The 22,896-nt window shown below is 43.3% G+C and overlaps 2 non-coding genes across 2 annotated transcripts; one reads left to right on the forward strand and one right to left on the reverse strand.

Annotated features, from left to right (window-relative positions):
* Positions 1-9,129: 9,129 nt before the first annotated feature.
* Positions 9,130-9,204, reverse strand: Trnat-ugu. The gene has a single exon. It is a non-coding gene; the product is annotated as a tRNA-Thr (tRNA).
* A 332-nt stretch (positions 9,205-9,536) lies between these two features.
* On the forward strand, positions 9,537-9,611 carry Trnat-ugu. The gene has a single exon. It is a non-coding gene; the product is annotated as a tRNA-Thr (tRNA).
* The last annotated feature ends 13,285 nt before the right edge of the window (positions 9,612-22,896 follow it).

The following is a 22,896-nucleotide window of genomic DNA, read 5'->3' on the forward strand; positions in this document are numbered from 1 at the left end:
GTGTGTTCTTCTTAGCGTAAGTTGGTTTAAGTAGTGTGTAAGTCTAGGGACCGATGACCTCAACAGTTTGGTCCCTTAAGAATTCACACATATTTGAACATTTTTTGAAAAATCAAAACTTCCGTACCGGAACGCAAGTGTCATAACATGTGGTAGTTTTGTGGAACAAATAGGAGGCACGTACGTCTGGAGGTGCCTCCTTCACAACTCGCTGTTGGAAACGGACGTTACACAACGACAGTGACAAAAATATGAACAAGCGAACAGCCACGTCAGTGACGGACAGTTCATAATTTTGTGGGAAAAAGAGGAAAGCGGGGCATGAGGGATATTTGAACAGGGATATCCTCCTTTGTAGTCCAGCACCGTGACCACACAACCACGAAGCCAGGCATGTCCAAATTCGACCGATATTCATTGTTTCTATTTTGCTTCTTTTTGCACGGTTTAGTACATCTTCTTCCTGTTTTCGTGGTTGATTTGCGCTCAGTTTTTGACAGTTCTCTTATAAGAAGCGAAGTGAAATTGGACGATCACGTAATATGGGCAGTATGGAAGGCAAAGCGTTGTGGGCAAGTTCCGTCCATATGTAAAGAAAAACGCATAGAAACCCTAGTGCAACCAACTGTATCAAAAATGGCTCTAAGCACTATGGGACTTAACATCTGAGGTCATCAGACCCATAGACTTAGAAACTAACCTGACCGAGGTAGGATTCGAACCTGCGTCCGTAGCAGGTGCGCGGTTCCGGACTGAAGCGCCCAGAATCACTCGGCGACAGCGGCCGGCCAGCTGTATTGTCCCACTATCAATGAGACGTGGGGACAGACATCGAACGAATTTAGAGACTTATTGCTAGGATCTTAACAGACCGTTATAGTCCCTATCAAAGTATAACACAGATTCTAGGCCAGCATAAATGGGAACCCTTTGAAGAAAGGTTTTGTTGTTAACGCGAAACCCTGAAGGGTAAATTTAGAGAAGCGTGCGACAATTCTGCTGCCGCCATCGTATATCTCCCAGGGTTCATGAGATTAGAGCAGGCACGTACAGTGGCGTACATGCATAAGGGGTACAGTGATTTTCGTCTTGTTCGATACGAAAAGGCAGCAGAATACAAATTCGTTAACATTGGTACGTACTACGTTGTGCCACGCTCTTTATAATTGTGGTGGAATGTATATGCAATCGTAGAATTAACAGGGCGTTGGCAGTACGAAATGAAGTGCTTAGAAGAATAGGTGGAATCTGCATCAACAGAAGATGATCAAAACATATATGACGAAAGAGTATCGAAACTGTCGACAGCAAATAAACAAATGAAAGACCTGTTCTAGGTTATAGATGGAGGATAGAATTAACGTGTTATAAAGAGTATGGTGAAAAGAAACGAGAAACATTAGGCAGTTTCTTAAAATGTGCGCAGAAGAGGAATATAAAGCGGGAATGCACAAAATGTCGTCGATTACTTTAGCAATCCGAGCAACTATTCACTGTTGTACAGGAGAAGTAAAAGGGCAACAGCGTGGTGTAACCTCGCAGCGAGGAACAACTGGGACGGGCGACAAAACCTAGAGGGAGAGCAGCCCGGAATCTGATTGGAAAATTCCCCGTACTACGTAAGCAATTACTGGTAATCTTCTCTTTATTTAAAAGCAGATAAATTCAATTAAAACCCTTTGAGGGGATGTAAAGCTCTTGGATTGCGTAAGCAATTATTGGAAAGTGCATTTTCATTTAAAAGTTTTTAAGTCCTTTGAGAAAAGAATTAAAGTCGCGTTCTTGTTTAACTTAATCGAACAGCTTGACAAATGACAAGTACTTGTCATTCAGCTGCGCTACGGTCCGCCGCTAAATTTAGAAGTTTGAGTACAGTCCGTATCTTCCAGATGATGGAACGACAAAGCAACGTAGCTCGTCAATGGCAGCAGCTATGTGAAAAGCAGAAACTTACTGCTGTCGCCCGTTACAGTTCCCATTCAAAACTGTGGGGAATATATACCGGGTGATCAAAAAGTCAGTATAAATTTAAAAACTTAATAAACCACAGAATAATGTAGACAGAGAGGTAGAAATTGATACACATGCTTGGAATGACATGAGGTTTTATTACAACCAAAATGCAGGATGGCGCTCCACCCCATATTGCTAGACGCATGAAAGATCTCTTAAGCGCGTCGTTTGGTGATGATTGTGTGCTCAGCCGCCACTTTCGTCATGCTTGGCCTCCCAGGTCCCCAGACCTCAGTCCGTGCGATTATTGGCTTTGGGGTTACCTGAAGTCGCAAGTGTATCGTGATCGACCGACGTCTCTAGGTATGCTGAAAGACAACATCCGACGCCAATGCCTCACCATAACTCCGGACATGCTTTACAGTGCTGTTCACAACATTATTCCTCGACTACAGCTATTGTTGGGGAAAGATGGTGGACATATTGAGCATTTCCTGTAAAGAACATTATTTTTGCTTTGTCTTACTTTGTTATGCTAATTATTGCTATTCTGATCAGATGAAGCGCCATATGTCGGATATTTTTTGAGCTTCTGTATATTTTGGTTCTGATAAAACCCATGTCATTCCAGGCATGTGTGTCAATTTGTAGCTCTCTATCTATTCTGTGATTTATTCAGTTTTCAAATTTATACTGACTTTTTGATCACCCAGTATTTTGTCGAATCAGAAGTATCTGGGCACCTATTAGTGGACATTAAAACAGCGTATGTCTGCCATTCGCCTTTATGACGACTTCAACTCTACTGGCGACACTTGGAATGAGGTCTGTGGAGCAACGACAGCCCATTCTTCCTCGAGTACCGAAACCAAAGAGGTAGCTGAACGCTGGGGTCTGGAGCGAAATGTGCGATCTAACATAGCAAAGGTGTCCCATTGGGTTCAGGTCGGAGCTCTATTTCAGGAAATGTTATTGTCCGTAAAGTATTCCCTTGCGTTGCAGACAAAGTGCATTGGAGCAATCATCGTCGCCGAACTGTTCCTGTACTATATTACACAATGCTGTAAAACGTGTTCACATCCTTCCGCATTTAGCTTTTTTTAAGCACAATAAGTAACGTCACCCCAAAACGTTAACACCAATTCCATCGCTGTTGGTAATGTTTTCCAGGCATTCGCCAAACCCAAATCGTTCCATAGTATTGCACAAGTACAGCGTGATTCATCACTCCAAATTACTCGTTTACAATAACCCACTGTCACGTAGCGTCGCCCTTTACACCACCACAAGCTTAGTATAGACTACAGAAATGTATGGCTTCTGCAGAGCTGCCCGACCATTGTACTGTGATATTAACTGCATAAACACAGTCACTGTGTTAGCTGGACTACTCGTAGCATTTTGGAACTCACGAGTGATTCCTTTCGCTGATATCATGCGATTCTCTGTGACCAAACTTCACAATGGTTGACGATCCCTGCTGATCAGCACGTGAGGCTTGCCTCGTTTTGGTTTAGCTTCACAGTCACGTGATCAACAGTCTACTTGGGCAGCTTTAGAAATGTTGAAATGTCTACAAGTCACTGAACTCTGCTGGCCGAACAATTCTGCTGTTGCTCCGTCTCACCGTCAACATAATGTGTGACGTCGCAAGTTATCACGAGACAACATTCCTTGCAGTACACCGAGCGAGGTGGCGCAGTGGTTAGCACACTGGACTCGCATTCGGGGGGACGACGGTTCAATCCCGTCTCCGGCCATCCTGATTTAGGTTTTCCGTGATTTCCCTAAATCGTTTCAGGCAAATGCCGGGATGGTTCCTTTGAAAGGGCACGGCCGATTTCCTTCCCAATCCTTCCCTAACCCGAGCTTGCGCTCCGTCTCTAATGACCCCGTTGTCGACGGGACGTTAAACACTAACAACCACCACCACCTTGCAGTATAGCCCGCTGTATTTGAGCTTCGGAGGCTGCAGATTTGTGTCTTAGCGATGACACATTCGCACCTGTCGCTTACTACTAGCCGTGAGAAACGGTATCCGTGTCACTAACAAGGGGAGGCCACGACGTTTGGAACGCGGATTTACTGCAAACGTCGTACGCTCGTAGTACTCCATTAAGACAACAAAATGTGTAAGCAGTAGCGTGTACTTCTCAAGCGTTATTGAGAAAATCGCAAGATAATTTCGATCGTCAAATGTATAAAACTGTGCGTGGCCGTTTTTACCAGGAATCGCCGGGAACCGAGTGGTAGCCAGCACGGTAGCTCAGCGTGTTTGGTCAGAGGGTTACGTGCCCTCTGTAATAAAAAAACTGAGTTAATCGTGCACTAACGAACTTAAACGGATGTCTTACGACGTCCGCCCCAAGCAGATTAAGCGAACAAAATGAGATTTAAAAAAAAAAAAAAAAAAAATAGAGGTTGGCGTTCAAGCCCCGTAATCGCTGGGTCGCTGGATCGAGTCCCGCTCGTCAGTTTTTTTATTTCTAACACAGTCATTTTCTTTGCTATTTATATTACAGTTGTTGTAATGGGAAAAATAAGTGTAATCGGATGAGCCTTTATTAAATTTACGATGTTATTCGGCAGTCTACAAATTTTTATTGTCACAACAAATAATATAATATTCAGAACTACCGACTAATAAATGGCCAAATGCATAAAGTGATACTGAAAATGTATGCTTGTCCGTGATTTGATAAATCCCTTATACCTGGTAGGAGCCCGAAATGACTTGTTACCTCCAAGTTTTGATCGGCACAGACGGCTTTCGAAAGATGTACAATTAATCGTCGCTTTCGACATTACGATTACAAGTTGCGGGATGCTATTTTTCGTAAAAACATGAAAAACGAAGTTAAACAGCACCAGCTGCATTGAATAAATGCTATTGTTTCGGCACACGCAAGATGTTTTGAGGTTTTCCGTGGAAAAATAAACCTCGTTAATATTTTCAGAAACCTCTCTTTCAGCCGATAATTAGGAAGCAAACCATGCATAACGCAGCACTTCCTTAAATATCGGCGCTGATCATTGGTCATGCAGTATCGGGTGTATGTTAATAGCGTCTTCACGAGAAGAAATTTCTCGTTCTCTTTCAATTAAATACGAACAATTTTGAAACCACCGACAAGCATACATTTTCAGTATCACTTTATGCGTTTGGTCGTTTACTAGTCGGTGAATATTACGTTATTTGTGATAATAAAAATTTGTAAACTGCCAAAGAACGTTGTAAATGTAATAAAAGTTCATCCGATCACACGTATTTTTCCCATTACATCAACTGTAATATAAATAGTAAAGGAAATGGCTGTGTTAGAAATTAAAAAAAAACTGACTAGTGGGACTCGATCCAGCGACCCAGCTATTACAGGACTTGAACGCTAACCACTTTTCGGCTTCAGGCGCTTCCTGGTAAAAATGGCCACCAACAGGCGTATATATTTGACGACATTCGACGGTCGAAATTATCTTGCGATTTTCTCAATAACGCTTGAGAAGTACGCGCTATTGCTTACACATTTTTTTGTCCAATGCAGTACTACGAGTGTACGAAGATTGCAGTAAATCCGCGTTCCAAACGTAGTGGCCTCTCCTTGTAAGTAGCGGCCATATATTTAAACCCGCTACGAATCTAAATAAACTATATTAAATATTATTCAGTCATTTTCAGAATCGATACACGAGCTTTTGTTATTCGGGAAAAGACTGTATAAAAATTTCATCGTTGTAACTCAGAAACCGACACTTAGGGAATTAAATTCAGTTAGTAACTATAGCAGTTTATCTTTTGGTGTCATTTAAAAACGTAACCAGAACTCTCAATGGGCAGAATTATTTAATTGAGATTTTAATATAAAAACTTTAACTACTTTTCATTTTTCGTAATATAAAAATTTTATGTAATGCATTACGTAATCATAGCGTGGGAAAGATGTTTGTACTTACATTGAGGATGACCTTTGCCTAAGTGTACTTGCTTTTGTAAGGAGGCAGCCAGAATATCTGTATAAAGTAAAATCGACTTCTGAATTTATTTCTAGATTATCTGTTCGTTGGTTTATTAAATCTTATATTAATATTTGCATGTTGGAATGACGTAAATGCATCTGTGAATAGTGATTGGCACAAGCCGGTTTTGGCGTGAGAATGATCACGAACAATTCTTCTGATTGGCCAGACAAAATTATCGGCCAATCAGAGTTAGGCAGTTTCCCGCGCACTGCAAGATAGATACGCTGTGGAAGAAGCAGCATCAAGAGAGTCGCTAGTCAGCTATTGGACGTGCAGGTCCTGTTGAACGTTTCAGTCTTCATTATGTGCAAAATGAGGAAGTAACTGGTTTCTCGCGTCCACATTGTGTTGCCCTGAAAGCAGTTGCATTTACGGACAGTTTGGTGAAAGTTGGAAGTTTTGGAATTGTTTTGTTGAAAAGGTAAGCAGGTGTGAACTTTCGGTCTGTGTGTAAATTCGGCGTGGCATGTTCTGTTTTCGTATGTGGAATATTTGGCGAGCAGTTTCTTTTTAAGAAATCCACTGAAAAGGAACCGAATGTGAAACTCACTATAAGTAACGGAACTTTAACTGTAAGACAGTGTAATTATTTGGGTCGAACTTAGGTAAAATTCTAGCTGCTTTGCGTGTGATCTGGATTGCATGCACTGTGAACTGAGAACAGTAGTTTTGTTAGTTAAGTACTTGCGGGCTTGATGGCGAGTTTTTTTTTCCATTTGAGCTAAAGGAAGTAAAAAGACTTTTATTAGAGTTTTGACATTTTACTGAAGGAATGAAGTGACCACCTTCCGCCCGAAAATTACACGGACTTTGCAACGTAAGTATAGGCGTCGTTTTATCAACGCTGCTTTTTCGACGTACTAATAGTACCTACGTTTGCAGAGAAACGGGATGGTGAACTGACGCCGTACTGAGGTAGGTGGAACTTTTACAAGTGAATAGTACGACGAAAGACAGTGACAATTTCAAAGATGCTCTCTGCCTCTCTTGATGCTGGTGGGCCTCCCCTCGTGACGTCTAGTGGTCATTTCCGCAGTGGTGGCCGGATACTTCTGATCAAATAGCGTATACGAAGCTGTGGAGCAGTTGATTGCTTCTGGTATTACAGGTTCTTTTAAGGGGAGTGTGGTTCATATGGCTCTGAGCACTATGAGACTTAACTTAGGAGCTCATAAGTTCCATAGAACTTAGAACTACTTAAACCTAACTAACCTAAGGACATCACACACATCCATGCCCGAGGAAGGATTCGAACCTGCGACCGTATCGGTCGCGCGGTTCCGGACTGTAGCGCCTAGAACCGCTCGACCGCCTTGGCCGCCTAAGAGGAGTGTGTGATTAGCCTTAAAACACAAAAACTCTGTATGGTTTAAAACTCCTTTTTAATTCTAGTTCAGTAGACTTAAATTGTTCATTAGGGTGGTCATAGTCGCAGTTGATTTACTGTTATTTACTCTCACCTTTGCAGCCTTACATGTTGTACTGATATACAGAGCGACAGTTATTGAACTACATAAAAAAGAAAAACGTAAATTAGTTACGAGCCAAGGCGTGCACACACTTTATTGCACATATTTACGTCACTTCACATAGACGGATTTAGGTTATGACTTGTTGGAAATGCCTGCCATTATTTTCGATGATTTGGCGCAGACAAATAGCGCTGAAGTATCGGAACATCGCTGCTGTCGATGACCTCCTGAATGGCTGTTTTCAGCTCGGCAGTGGTTTTGGGGTTATTGCTATAGACCTTGTCATTAATATAGCCCCACAAAAAGGAGTCGCATGTGTTCAGATTCGGAGAATATGGCTGCTAATCGAGGGCCTTGCCAGGGACCTCTGGGGTACCCCAGAGCTAAAATGTGGTCCCCAAAGTGCTCCTCCAGACATCAAACATTCTCCTGCTTCAATGGGTCGAGCTCCGTTTTGCATGAAACACATCTTGTCGAAATCAGGGTCACTTTGGATAACGAGGATGAAATCATCATCTGAAACCTTCACATACCGCTCGGTTGTCAACGTGCCAGCGAAGCAATATCGCACCGATTACCCCGTGACTGGGCATCGCACACCACAGAGTCACCCGTCGAGAGTGAAGAGACTTCTCGATCGCGAAATGCGGATTCTCAGTCACCCAAATGCGCCAGTTTTGCTTATTGAGGAATCCATCCAAATGAAAGTGGGCTTCGTCACTAAACTAAACCATATAGCGCATACTAATTCCCATCATGCCCCGCGGCCAACTGAGCAGTTTGAATGTCCTAACGCAAACCGTTCAGAAGTTATGACGATTTTATTTCACATAGCTCGTTAACTGTCACCCTGTAAAACCTCATCATTGATCTGGAATGAACATATTTACAATTCCGGTTTGCTTTCGAGGTCTAAAACAGTTGTTAACCAATACATCAATGTGTAATTTATAATTACAAAATTTTTTCCCATATTTACGCTTACATTTGTAGACGTCACCTAATTGCACATTCCATGGGTATTGTTGGCTTATTTTCGTGTTGGTTTACCGAGGGTGGTGGCACAATGGTTAGCGCACTGGATTTGTATTCGGAAGGACGACGGTTCAAACCCGCGTCCGGTCATTTAGATATAGGTTTTCCGTGATTTCCCTAAATCGCTCCACGCAAATGCCGGGTTGGGCATAGCCGACTTTCTTCCTCACTCTTGATACAACCCGAGGCATTGCTCCGTCTCTAATGACCTTGATGTCAACGGGACGTTAATCCCGATATTGCTTCCTTTTTTGTTTTTTGTATTTTTTTGCAACAGAATATATTTCTTGACGTGAAATACAATGAAATATTGCACCTACTCAGCATTTAGATTTTTGATCGTCAGGTTCAACAACATTCTTCATCTCAGTTACTTACAGTATACGAGGGCTGTTCAGAGAGTAAAGAATGATCGGTCTCAAAATGGAAACCAAAATCAAAACTGTTTTCTTTTTCCCAATAGTTAGCTTCACCTTCGAGCTGTATACCATCGAAGTAAAATATGACCATATATGACGGTAGTATCTGTTCCCGAAAGAACAGTTACTGTGGATGACCATGCAGCTTTGCTAGAAATGACATGATAATTAAATAGACACCCTAGCTGCAAGCAGGCGTTGATACACTTCATTGGGGACATGTTGAAAATGTGTGCCCCGTCCGGGACTCGAACCCGGGATCTCCTGCTTACATGGCAGACGCTCTATCCATCTGAGCCACCGCGGGCACAGAGGATAGTGCGTCTGCAGGGACTTATCCCTTGCACGCTCACCGTGAGATCAACATTCCCAACATGTCCACAACACTACATTCGTAGTGCGCCTAATAGATGTTTGCCCATCATACTCATTACTCGTGGCAGATTAATCTACCAAGTCCCGTACGAGTTCGGGCATAGCGTGTGCGTTCGCACAAGAAGGTCAAAGGCCGGGAACCCATATTTTTATGGGCAAACATCTATTAGGCGCACTACGAATGTAGTGTTGTGGACATGTTGGGAATGTGGATCTCACGGGGAGCGTGCAAGGGATAAGTCCCTGCAGACCCACTATCCTCTATGCCCGCGGTGGCTCAGATGGATAGAGCGTCTGCCATGTAAGCAGGAGATCCCGGGTTCGAGTCCCGGTCGGGGCACACATTTTCAACATGTCCCCAACGAAGTGTATCAACGCCTGCTTGCAGCTAGGGTGTCTATTTAATTATCATTTCATTTAAAATATGACCATTTGTATCGTGGTGGGTGACTAGAGCGCTCATTGATAACTAAAGCTGTACACGTTTCTTTTCTGAATATGCTAAATTCATGCTTTTCATATTTATTTATTAGTGTTAAATTTAAGTAATCCATACGGTTGTCTTCCTCAAAATCCATAGTGAATCTAATTTTCAGGTGTTGAGAGTTCATTTTTTGTGCTACGTTTTCGATACATTTTTATCTCCTTTGTATAATAAAATAAAGTCGTCAACATATCTCCTGTAATATACGATTTTCTCAGCGATATCAGGATTTTCACCAAAGAATTCGTTTTCCAAGTAATTTACAAAAATGTCAGCCAGCGTCCCAGCTAAACTGTTCCCCATTGCCAACGTGTCTTTCTGTTGATAAATTTTACCATTGAAAGTAAGAAATTGAACGACAAGACATTTTCCAACTTTTCCACTAATTCAATTACTTCCCCCAATGCCAATTTCCTCAACGAGCAAACCGAGCTCAATCATAACGCCTATTTTAGTATTTATGACGACTTACTGAAATGACAACTGTTACGTGTGGAGGTCCAGACAGAGGGATGAGAGATGGTGCTTAGTGGGGAAGATGGAAGATGCGTGCAGCGCCTGGCGTCGTTGACGGGGCGCTTCTGCGCGGCCCTCTTGCCCACCGAGATGGACGTCAGACGACTGGGCGGATCGCGGCACAACAACGAAATGGCGGGAACCACGGAAGTACACCATGGAGGAAAACAAGTCTATACCAGCGCCATGGATATAGAAATCGCCCTTTGTTTTTAGATCGTATAAAAATGACAATTTTACTGTATATTTTAATGTTGACAAGCACAGATTTTAACCTTGACATCTACAGATTTTAATTAAGTATTTTTAAAGATAAAAGTAAATTACAAAAATCTACTTAATACAGTATGTGCTTACGTAATGTAACAAATGTACCAGACGCCACCTATCGGTAATAGTTTCATAATTAATATAAGTGAGGTGCATTCTGCCAACCAGTTTTATGTGACGCAACAAATGAAGGTTACTGAGTATGGACAGCTTACTCTTGTAACTGTAATTGCAGGTACGTTCTGGTACATTTGATGTTTATTGGATAGGATGAAAAAGGTTTGCATATGTGAAATAGCAAATTAGTATCATTATCGTTTACAGATCTGAAGATGGTTCTAGATGAAACGAAACCGGTCATGTGATTGAACATTTTTTTGAAATCAAGAGGGGTTATAAATAACATCGACAACTTAGAAATTTCACGTAAAAATGTGTGTTATGGTGCAAACCAATACGAAGTAGGTTTTATGCAGCTGCAAGCCCGGAATTTAATGTAGCAGTCATTGCACCGCGAAAATACGAAGATTCACAGTATCAAATTAAGCCAAAAGATCAGAGTGCTCCAGAAGAATATCTGGAAAATGTACGAGCAGACGACAGCTACAGTCGTCAGTGGAAACCAGCACATGATGTAAGTAACATTTGCGTATCAATATCTATCTTTTGTAGTGAACTGTTTTAGTATAGAAAGCAAACCAATATATTTCATTCCAGACTAATTACAAGTTTTATTTCATTAAAATGAAATGCAAGTAGTGATATAAATACGGATGTTTTAATACTCGTAAGAAGCATTTTAAATACCTTTAACGCTGTTCGATCCTTCGTTATGGTCATTCACTCCTGCTTGAAATGGGAACACCCACAAGAGTCTTGAGAGATGACATCAGAAAGAACCTTCTCATTTTGAAAAGGACAGTGTGCGTCTTGAGAACGCACGTGCTTCACGGAAGCGGCGGAGCCGTCTGCTCGGAGCGTCGGGTCGTTATCCGTCCCTGGGACCGGTTTGCTGTGCCACAGTCTGGTGCGCAGACACGCAACACCGGAAAGATGCGTTCCGGCGATAGTGCGTCCTCCCACCACTCCCAAACGCGCCCCGCGAGACTCACGCAGACGCCTGACAGCGTTCTGGATACTGCGGGCTCCGTCCGCAGCAGAAGACGCCGCCGCAATGCGTCCGCAAAGCGGGAAGCTTAGGAGGGCCACGAGACCGTCTCTCCACATGGCGGCTCTTACGGCCTTTGATAACCGGACAGAAGCCGTTCGTATGCTTTGTCGACCTAGAAAAAGCATTCGACAATGTAAACCGTGAAAGACGTGCCCAGAAAAATAAGTGTTTGCAAGACAACAACCATCTGCACGAACAGTTTGACGACGTTTGCAGCAGCGTGGACTATCAGCTCTGAGACAATGGCTGAGGTTACCCTTGACGCTGCATCACAGGCAGGAGCGCCTGCGATGGTGTACTCAACGACGAACCTGGGTGCACGAATGGCAAGAAGTCATTTTTTCGGATGAATCCAGGTTCTGTTTACAGCATCATGATGGTCGCATCCGTGTTATCGACACCGCGGCGAACGCACATTGGAAGCGTGTATTCGTCATCGCCATACTGGCGTATCACCCGTCGTGATGGTATGGGGTTACACGTCTCGGTCACCTCTTGTTCGCATTGACGGCACTTGGAACAGTGGACGTTACATTTCAGATGTGTTACGACCCGTGGCTCTAGCCTTCATTCGATCCCTGCGAAACCCTACATTTCAACAGGATAATGCACGACCGCTGCTCACTGCACGTTCTTATGAAGAAGTATAGGCTTTCCTGGCTTCTGATTAGCTAAGAGTTCAGAACGGTAAGAGTTAAGAACACACACACCAGGAACGTGGAGTTACTCCGGACAACGAGGTGGGTCTGAGCAAGAGTGTGGACTGAGATAGACACAAATACAATGCACTTCTATTCAGAATGTATTGTGTATAAGCATTGCATTGTGATTTTGATGAAGCGCAGTGGCACACATTACAGCATGGCATTAAACATATTGTTGCGTCCTTGAAAACTATGGTTTCATTCAGCAGATTTAGAGAATAATAGTTCTTTACAGGGACCTAAAATCTACTAGGGGCTCAGCTTTAAAAGAAGCGAAGTGAGTGGACAGAAGTTTTGACAGACGCGCCTGAAGTGTAAACATGGACGACCTCGTGTGAGAGAGGTCACAACATTTCGTAGTAATTGGCGGAAAGTGAGCAGTGAGCAGCGGACGGGAGACGAGATACGACCATTATGTCATCTCCCACAGATTCAGTAAGTGATCACAACGCAACAAGCAACCCTGTAGGTAAGTTTAAGCAACACTGCCCCATGTTACCTTTCCAAAAGGGCCAACTAGCCACATGCACTACTGGCCATTGAAATTCCTACACCAAGAAGAAATGCAGATGATAAACGGGAATTCATTGGACAAATATATAATAATAGAACTGACATGTGATTACATTTTCACGCAATTTGGGTGCATAGATCTCTGGAGTTCCCCAAGGTAGTGTTATAGGCCCTATGGTCTTCCTCATCTATATAACCTATTTATGAGACAATCTGAACAACCGTCTTAGGTTATTTGCAGATGAGGCTGTCGTTTATCGACTAGTAAAGTCATCAAAAGGTCAAAAAAACTGCAAAGCGACTTAGAAAAGATAATTTTATGGTGTGAAAATTGACAATTGACCATAAGTAACGAAAAGTGTGAGGTCATCACATGACTGCGAAAAGGAATCCTTTAAACTTCGGTTACACGATAAATCTCTCAAATATAAAGGCTGTAAATTCAACCAATTACCTAGGGAATACAATTATGAACAACTTAAATTGGAAGGAACACATAGAAAATGTTGTGGGGAAGGCTAATCAAAGACTGCGTTCTATTGGCAGGACACTTACAAAATGTAACAGATCTGCTAAAGACACTACCTACACCACGCTTGTCCGTCCTCTTTTAGAATACTGCTGCACGGTGTGGGATAGTTACCAGACAGAGTTGACGGAGTATATCGAAAAAGTCGAAGAAGGGCAGCACGCTTTGTATTATGGCGAAATAGGGGAGAGAGTGTCAATGAAATGATACAGGATTTCGACTGGTCATCATTAAAACAAAGGCGTTTTTCGTTGCGGCGTAATCTTCTCACGAAATTCCAATCACCAACTCTCTCCTCGAAAGCGAAAATATTTTGTTGACACCGACCTACAAAGGAAGAAACAATGACCATGACAAAAGATATAGGTGTTGGTTTTTCCGCGCTCTGTTCGGGAGTGGAATAATAGAGCATTGTTGTGAAGGTGGTTCGATGAACCCTCTGCCAGGCACTTAAATTTGATTTGCAGAGTTTCCACGTGGATGTGGATCTAGATGTAGACGGTCAGGCTGTTACAACCACTCCACATCATTTTTGCAAGGTAATTGCGAGTGGAGATGTTGCATATTGTTGACTGTGTTGAATTCATACATCGAAGAAAGACTGACATAAATGGAAGAAAGTTCCTTAAAATTCACGGCCAATGCTATCAATAGCAATAACTGATGACAATGCTAAGTGTAATGAAAGTGAGGAAGAATTGCAGGACCTGATGAATGGAACGAACAATCGAGTGACTAGACGGATCGAGAGTAAACCGAAGAAAGACGAAAGTAATGAAGACCAGCAGAAATGAGAGTAGCGGCAGACATAAAAAATGGTGCAAAAAAGTGGAAGGAATTCAGCTATTCCGGAAACAAAGTAACACATGACAGACGAAGAAAGAAGTACATAATAAGCAGGCACAGAGGGCATTCCTGATCAAAAGAATTTTATTAGTATCAAACATGGGCTCCATTTGAAGAATAAATTTCTGGGAATGTACGTTCGAAGCACAGCGTTGTGTAGAAGTGAATCATGGACTGTGAAAAAACAGGAAAATAAGACAGAGTTTGAGGTGTTTTGCTAAAGAAGCAGTGAAGGTAAATTTTTCTAGGATAGTGAACAACAGAAGATCCTGGAGAAAATCCCAGCAAGGGGGAGCGGGTGGGCGGGGGTGGGAACGTTGATCGTGTAGAAGATACTGAAGAGGAATGTGACGCGAGCTAATCGTATAGTCACTACGAATGCCTGCAAACTTACTTTAGATTGACAGATGCGATAAAAGAAAAAAAAAAAAAAAAGAAAAACACGAGGTTCTCCTCAGAATCGTAGAGGAGAGGAACAAGTGAAAAAGTTTGACAAGGACAAGGTACAGGGTGATAGGACATCAGCAAATAACTTTCATGGCAGTTATAGGAGCTGAAGAGAGTAGAAGCTGGTATACTTTGTGTCGATTTATTTTAATAAGTAACTGCCCTTCTCACATAAAAAATTTTGCAGCTATGTTTCTTATCACCATGTTAGACTTCTTCAACGCAGGTGAAGCTTAACTGGAGGACTACGAGGCCCACCAAACCAGAGTTTAAAATGTTGTAATGTTACAGTAATGTCGTGTTCATTGCACAACACTCATTCATTACATTACTTACACACACACACACACACACACACACACACACACACAGTTATTTTGTTTTTATCTACAATGATGAACAATATTGTTGCAGAAATAAATTGAAATTAGCTCCATTTCTCCAGTTCAGGCCAAGGTTTTTGGATACCTTCCCTTGATTAAAGGCAAATGCTGAAATTGATATCCCCCTACATTTATTCCCAGTTGGAAACCCTCTTTGTATCTCTACCCATTCATTTGGAATCTTCTGTGGCGAACGGAGACTCTGCAACGAGCTGGATTTCCAGCACTCGTTGGAGTCATCATGATCGCAATTCGTGTGCTCATTGTTGAGGGTGGTGAACTCACGTACAAACATCTTCAACCGGACGGTTACAAGCTTCTCTTAGAGCCTACTGAAGAGGTAGAATGCAGATCTTGATTACAGAGTTCAAAGAACAACATGTTTTGTATTATCGGGAAATAGGGGAGAGGATGTCACTGACATGATACAACATTTGGAGTGTGCATCATTAAAACAAAGGAGTTTCTCGTTGCGGCTGAATCTTTTCACGAAATTTCAGTCACTACCTTTCTCGTCCTAACACCTGAAATATTTTGTTGACGCCGACTTACATAGAGAGAAACGATCGTCATAATAAAATAAGGAAAATCACACGGAAAGATATAGGTGTTTGTTTTTTCCGCGCACTTTTTGAGATTGGAATAAAAGACAATTATTGTGAAGGTGGTTCGACGAACCATCTGCCAGGAACTTTAGTGTGACTTGCACAGTGTTCATTTATTTGTAGATGTAGATGTAGAGTCCTGCTTGCTTCTCTTCCCCCTCTCTGCCCCCTCCGGTCTCTTACTCTCGATCTTCCTTCCACGATTAATTTCCTTAGGTTTTCTCCATTCTTCTCACGATATGACCAAAGAACAGGAGAATCTTTTGGTTGATACAAGAAGAAAAGCTCCTGGAGACAATGAGTTGCTCAACAATGGACACAGATGTTCTTATTTCAGTCCAATTTATCTGCAGCATCCTGGGCCAGCGCAAAAGCTTAAATGCATCAATACGCTTCTTCAGGGTCCGTGTTTTGCAACTATAAAAGAAGATAGAAAACACGAGTGCTTCACAAGTTGATGTAGGAAAAAAATGTCGAGCAAATCATCGAATTTACTCTCTTACACGCACTAACAGACCTACAATCACTAGCCTCTACTTTACTGTCTGGGTTAAAATGACGCTGACACTAATTAAAAATGCCCCAATACCCATGATCAACTTTTCTGGAGGTTTCACTTACTTGTAAGGCAAACAGGAAATGCCCAAACATAAGGTCCCATTTGGGAACTTCTCTGGCCTGTACTCTGTCACTAGAATTAGGATGAACATGCTACACAATGGGCAGGGAAGTGCAAGGAATGAAATGTGTAAGATCATTGTGCATTTTATGATTTTATTTTCGGTTTTATCCATGTTTTCCACGTTTTAAATGAAAACTATATTGTAACAGCCCCTACGTACGCTATATTTCCCTGGGACGAGTATTGTAACACTCTCATAGAGACTAATGAAGAATGAAGAATACTTCTTCTGCGTAAAGTTCCAAGGTCACACATGTTCTGTCGCATACAGAGCTGGAGATCTTGTTGGCCATGAGAGTACCTCAACTTTACGCAGACAGTTCACAGAGACAACCCTCTTGTGAGACGAGCGTTGTCGTGTTGAAAAATGGCGCCATGGTACTGTCACATCTGTGGTCACATGAACACACTGGGTATCGTTGACGTACAGTTGTGTCGTCGAGTCCCACCATTCACCACCAGCCGTGACCTCGAGTCACACACGATGGATCCTCACACTACGACGCCAGGAGTAACGCCGTTGTGCCTCCCCAAAACTTGAGAAGAACGGAATACTCCCTCAGGTCGCCGCGACACTCGCCGACAGTGGTCATCCGGGATTGTGCAGAATCGTGATTCATCGGTGAATGCGATGCAACGCAATTCATCAGCAGCACATGCTTCCCAGTAAAGGCACCACTCCAAGCGCAGCAGTTTCTGTTGGGGTGTTAACGGCCTGCTGCTAGTATCCGACCAATATACACGGTGTAACAAAAACGTACGGCATAAATTGCAGAACACATTCCTCACAAGCAGAAGAAATTATGTTATACACTACTGGCCATTAAAATTGCTACACCGAGAAGAAATGCAGATGATAAACGGGTATTCATTGGACAAATATATTATACTAGAACCGACATGTGATTACATTTTCACGCAATTTGGGTGCATTCATCCTGAGAAATCAGTACCGAGAACAACTACCTCTGGCCGTAATAACGCCCTTGATACGCCTGGGAATTTACTCGAACAGAGCTTGGATGGTGTGTACAGGTACAGCTGCCCACGCAGCTTCAACACGATACCACAGTTCATCAAGAGTAGTGACTGGCGTATTGTGACGAGCCAGTTGCTCGGCCACCATTGACCAGAAGTTTTCAATTGGTGAGAGATCTGGAGAATGTGCTGGTCAGGGCAGCCGTCGAACATTTTCTGTATCCAGAAAGGCCCGAACAGGACCTGCAACATGCGGTCGTGCTTTATCCTGCTGAAATGTAGGGTTTCGCAGGGATCGAATGAAGGATAGAGCCACGGGTCGTAACACAAGTGAAATGTAACGTCAACTGTTCAAAGTGCCGTCAATGCGAACAAGAGGTGACCAAGACGTGTAACCAATGGCACCCCATACCATCACGCCGGGTGATACGCCAGTATGGCGATGACGAATACACGCTTCCAATGTGCGTTCACCGCAGTGTCACCAAACATGGATGCGACCATCATGATGCTGTAAACAGAACCTGGATTCATCCGAAAAAATGACGTTTTGCCATTGATGCACCCAGGTTCGTCGTTGAGTACACCATCGCAGGCACTCCGGACTGTGAAGCAGCGTCAATGGTAACCGCAGCCATGGTCTCTGAGCTGACAGTCCATACTTCTGCAAACATCGTCGAACTGTTCGTGCAGATGGTTGTTGTCTTGCAAACGTCCCCATCTGTTGACTCTGGGATCGAAACGTGGCTACACGATTCGTTACAGCCATGCGGAGAAGATGCCTGTCATCTCGACTGCTAGTGATACGAGTCCGTTGGGATCCAGCAAGGCGTTCCGTATTACCCTCCTGAACACACCGATTCCATATTCTGCTAATAGTCATTGGATCTCGACCAACGAGAGCAGCAATTTTGCGATACTATAAACCGCAATTGCGATAGGCTACAATCCGACCTTTATCAAAGTCGGAAACGTGATGGTACTCATTTTTCCTCCTTACACGAGGCATCGCAACGTTTCACCAGGCAACGCCGGTCAACTGCTGTTTTTGTATGAGATATCGGTTGGAACCTTTCCTCATGTCAGCACGTTGTAGGTGTCGCCACCGGCGCCAACCTTGTGTGAATGTTCTGAAAAGTTAATCATTTGCATATCACAGCATCTTCTTCCTGTCGATTAAATATCGCGTCTGTAGCACGTCATCTTCGTAGTGTAGAATTTTTAATGGGCAGTATTGTGTGAACATGGGTCTGCAAACAGTTCGTTTCCGTATTACAACTTATTTTCTCCAACTCATCAATAACAGGAAAACACAGAAGAACAGAACGTTATAACCGTGGAGAACATGCACTCCTGATGACGTCAGGTTACGTTGTGCACCGTCAGTGTTTATTTTATTTGTCCCTGTTGCCAAGCGAAGTACGTCACAGCTTGTTTACAGGTAACATCAACTGCTTCAGCGATCAGTACGATCGTTGCAAGCATTCTGGTTACTACGTAGAGTTAATCATAGACTTGACACTTGCAATAATAGTGTACACAAATGCAGAGATGGTAGATGAGCATTTGCTGTACGGCTGAGCTGACGATAATGGCGCTCGCGCTCAACGTTTGTACCGGGAGAGATTTCGAGGACGAAGGAAAACGTCGTCTTGGGACGATCAGGAATTTAAGCCTCATACCCGCGATCGGAGGAGACCTGGTACAACGAGCACGCCGCAGTGGGAGATGGCAGTTCTTCATGCAGTTGACGACGACCCACAGGGTCTGTACAAGAGATGTAGCTGCAACATTGAATGTTGAAGACATGGCTGTCTGGCGAGTGTTACACGTGGACCAGCTGTATCCATACGATTCACAGCGTATGCAGACACAATCAGCAGCTGATTTTCCTGCGTGGGTACTTTTCAGCGAATGGTTTATTCGTTTATTCAGAAAGTGGTAATCCTAGCCGGCCGCTGTGGCCGAGTGGTTCTAGGCGCTTCATTCCGGAACCGCGCTGCTGCTACGGTCACAAGTTTGAATCCTGTCCCGGGCATGGATTTGTGTGATGTGCTTAGGTTAGTTAGGTTCAAGTAGTTCTAAGTCGAAGGGACTGATGACCTCTGATATTAAGTCCCAGAGCCATTTGAACCGTTTTTGTTAATCCTAATTTTAGTGCAAAAGTGCTGTTCACAGATGAGGCGTCGGTTCAACGAGGTGAAATTGTAAATTTTCACAATGGGCGTGTATGGACAGACCTCAATCCTTATGCAACTGTTGAAGGAAGTCATCCACAAAGATTTTCTGTCAATTTGACTCTTCAAGCTTTCCCAGCGGGTGTGTTGTAAATAGTCTTCACGGGTTTGTCTCCGGACCACATTACACAAATATCTGACATCGCTATTGGGACCTCTCGTAGGTAAGTACGACCATCATATTCGAAACTCTGAAGATTTCATAGGTCTCTTGAAAACTCTTAGATTCCAACAGTGGATCTCTTAGTAAGTTTCGATGTTGTGTCTTTATTTACAAAGGTGCCCTTGCAGGAACTCTTTACAGCTCATTAGCAACAAGTTTGAGGACGACATAGTGGCATTATTTAAACATGTGCTTTTTTCAACATACTTCTTATTTCATGACCAATATTTTGAACAAGTGAACGATGTCGCCATGGGATGCCCTTTGTCTCCTGTGGTGGCCAATTATTTTATGGAAGACTGAAGGAAAAACACTATAGTCAGCCATTCTCCATCTTGTTTTCTGCGGTATGTGGATGATACATTTGTGATGTGGCCTCGTGGACTTGGTACTTTGTTACGTTTTTTCAGCATCTGAATTCACTCAATCCGAAAATAAGCTTCACAATGGAAGTGGAAAAAGATGGTACTTCACCTTTTTTTGATGTTTTGGTACAGAGGAAATCAGATGGGACCTTGGGACACAGCGTCTACCACAAGCCAACACACACACATTTATCTGCAGGTCAGAAGCTGCCATCATCCTGCACAATGCGGTAGTGCATTACGTACGTTAGTACACAGATCGCATGTGGTATCTGATCCTGAAAGCCTGTCGAGGAAAATACAACATTTGAAGACAGTGTTCCGACAGAACAGTTATTCTGAGAGACAGATACGTAATGCATTAGGGCCAACCGAGTTCAATCTATGCAGCAGAATGAAGATACGAAGACACCCACCACTTTGGCCTCTTTGCAGTATTTTCGTGCCATGTCGTCAAGAATCGGAGCAGTCCTCGGAAGATATGACATTAATTGTGTTTTTCGACCATCTGCAAAACTCAGAAACCTGCTGGGTTCCGTTAAGGATGACCCTGGCCTGAGGAAATGTGGTGTGTAAAATATTCCTTGTCAGTGCAGGGCAGCGTATAAAGGCCAGACATGTCGCACAGTACAAGAACGCTGCGATGAACATCAGCGTCATACGCACCTAAACTCTCCTCCCGCACAGGCCATGAAGGCCCAAAGGTACCGACTGGCCGCTGTGCATCCTCAGGGCACACGCCTCTCTGGATGCCGATATGAAGGGGCATGTGCTCAGCACACCGTTCTCTCGGCAGTAGGTCAGTTTCCGAGACCGGAGCCGCTACTTTTCAGTCAAGTAGCTCCTCAGTTTCATACGCATCTAGGGGTCAACCGGAGAATTCGGAAATTGCGGAACACTGAATACAGCACATCGCATGATTTTTGAAAAGACGGAAGTTTTATCACCAGTATCAGCTTTCTGGGATTGCGTCATTAAGAAAGCAATACATATCCGCACAGCCGATAATCTCATCAACAGGTATGCGTGATGTCAATTTAGCACAGCCTGGAATCCTGCATTGGCTGCTATTAAATCACGACGTGAAAATTAAGTTTTTTTCGACGAGAGATCCGTCATAACATTCGCCTAGTATAGTTTTTTAGTGAGTGACGTTTGGCCGCACTGTTAGCAAACACAGCGTACAGCGAACGCGCAGGAGGGTCGCTCTGCGAGTTTCGGCAGAGGGCGTTTTAATATGCTACCACCTACCTGCGAATCATTGGGCATGCGTGATTTCCGCGCATACGCCTTCTTCGCGGGCGTGTTCTATATACAGGGCGTCGGCGTGCGGCTACCGTCAGTCGTACCTAGCCACCAGCAAGGCTGAACCACCTGAAGATGTCGGACAGTTGCTCTGAGGAAATATTGTAGAATTTGCACAACGTGATCCAGCTGAAAACCCGTGAAGACCATTTTCCGTCAGTGTTTAGGTCGGCATTGTTGGTGACTGTTTGGTAGGGCCTCACTTTCTCCCAACCAGGTCCAATGGGCAAAGTTATCATAATTTCGTTGAGGATGTTCTACCTAACCTGTCAGCAGATGTGTCTTTAGCTGAGCGACAAAACATGTACGATGGAGCACCTCCTCATTTTAGTGTTAACGTCCGTCGGCTTCTAAATAGCAGATTAGGTAACAGGTGGGTAGGTAGAGATGGACTAACTATCTTGCCTCCTCGCTCTCCGAATCTATTTCCACTGGAAATCTGCGCGGACATTTGAAAGCTTTTGTGTATGGAACTCCAGTGCAAGCTGTCTCCATGCCCGTTTTATGGAAGGCTGCGAAACCATACGCAATACTCCAGGGACACATCAACGCATCCGAGATTCATTACGACGGCGGGTTGGTGCATGTGTCAATGACTACGGAGGACAAATTGAATGTGCTGTGAAAGCGTTGCATTTGGTATGCTGGTGCGTTCTGTTCGTGCGCTTTTCCTTTGATTAATGAGTTGGAGAAAATGAGTTGTAACAAGTAAACAAAGCGTTTCCACATCTATGTTAAAAAAAATAAAAATAAATGTTCAAATGTGTGTGAAATCTAATGGGTCTTAACTGCTAAGGTCATCAGTCCCTATGTTTACACTCTACTTAACCTAAATTATCCTAAGGACAAACACACACGCACATACCCATGCCCGAGGGAAGACTCGAACCTCCGCCGGGACCAGCCGCACGGTCCATGACTGCAGCGCCTAAGACCGCTCGGCTAATCCAGCGCGGCCATCTATGTTCATAATCCAATTACTGGAAACCAGATATACTACGAAGTCTAAAGAACAAGGTCAGTACGACTTTTTCGTCTCTCGTAGCGCAAAAACTGTGGTCTATGGTGTATCAAGAGCATTCTGTACGTTTGAGAGGGTCTCAGTTGTATGCATAACGAAAACGTCTGGTAAAAATCTGTTCCTTTTATGAGAACAGATACTGACAAACCGAACTCACTGCGTTTCTGAAACCATGCAAGTGTTGGACTCATTTTTTTTATCAGTTTGTGCTTTTTTACATTTCTGGTGGAATGTGTGATACGCTTCCATAAAAGTGGTGTTTTGTTAATTGTTTTTTAAATCATAAATCCTTTATTAAATGTCAGTGAATAGTACGAAAGTAATCTCCGTGTATCTGTCAAATCGTTTTTAGAGCACATTATTTGTGTATATAACGCACAGTAATGTCTACTCTTTGAAATCGTTT

Source organism: Schistocerca piceifrons, unplaced genomic scaffold, assembly GCF_021461385.2.
Source record: "Schistocerca piceifrons isolate TAMUIC-IGC-003096 unplaced genomic scaffold, iqSchPice1.1 HiC_scaffold_1682, whole genome shotgun sequence".
Lineage (NCBI taxonomy): Eukaryota > Metazoa > Arthropoda > Insecta > Orthoptera > Acrididae > Schistocerca > Schistocerca piceifrons.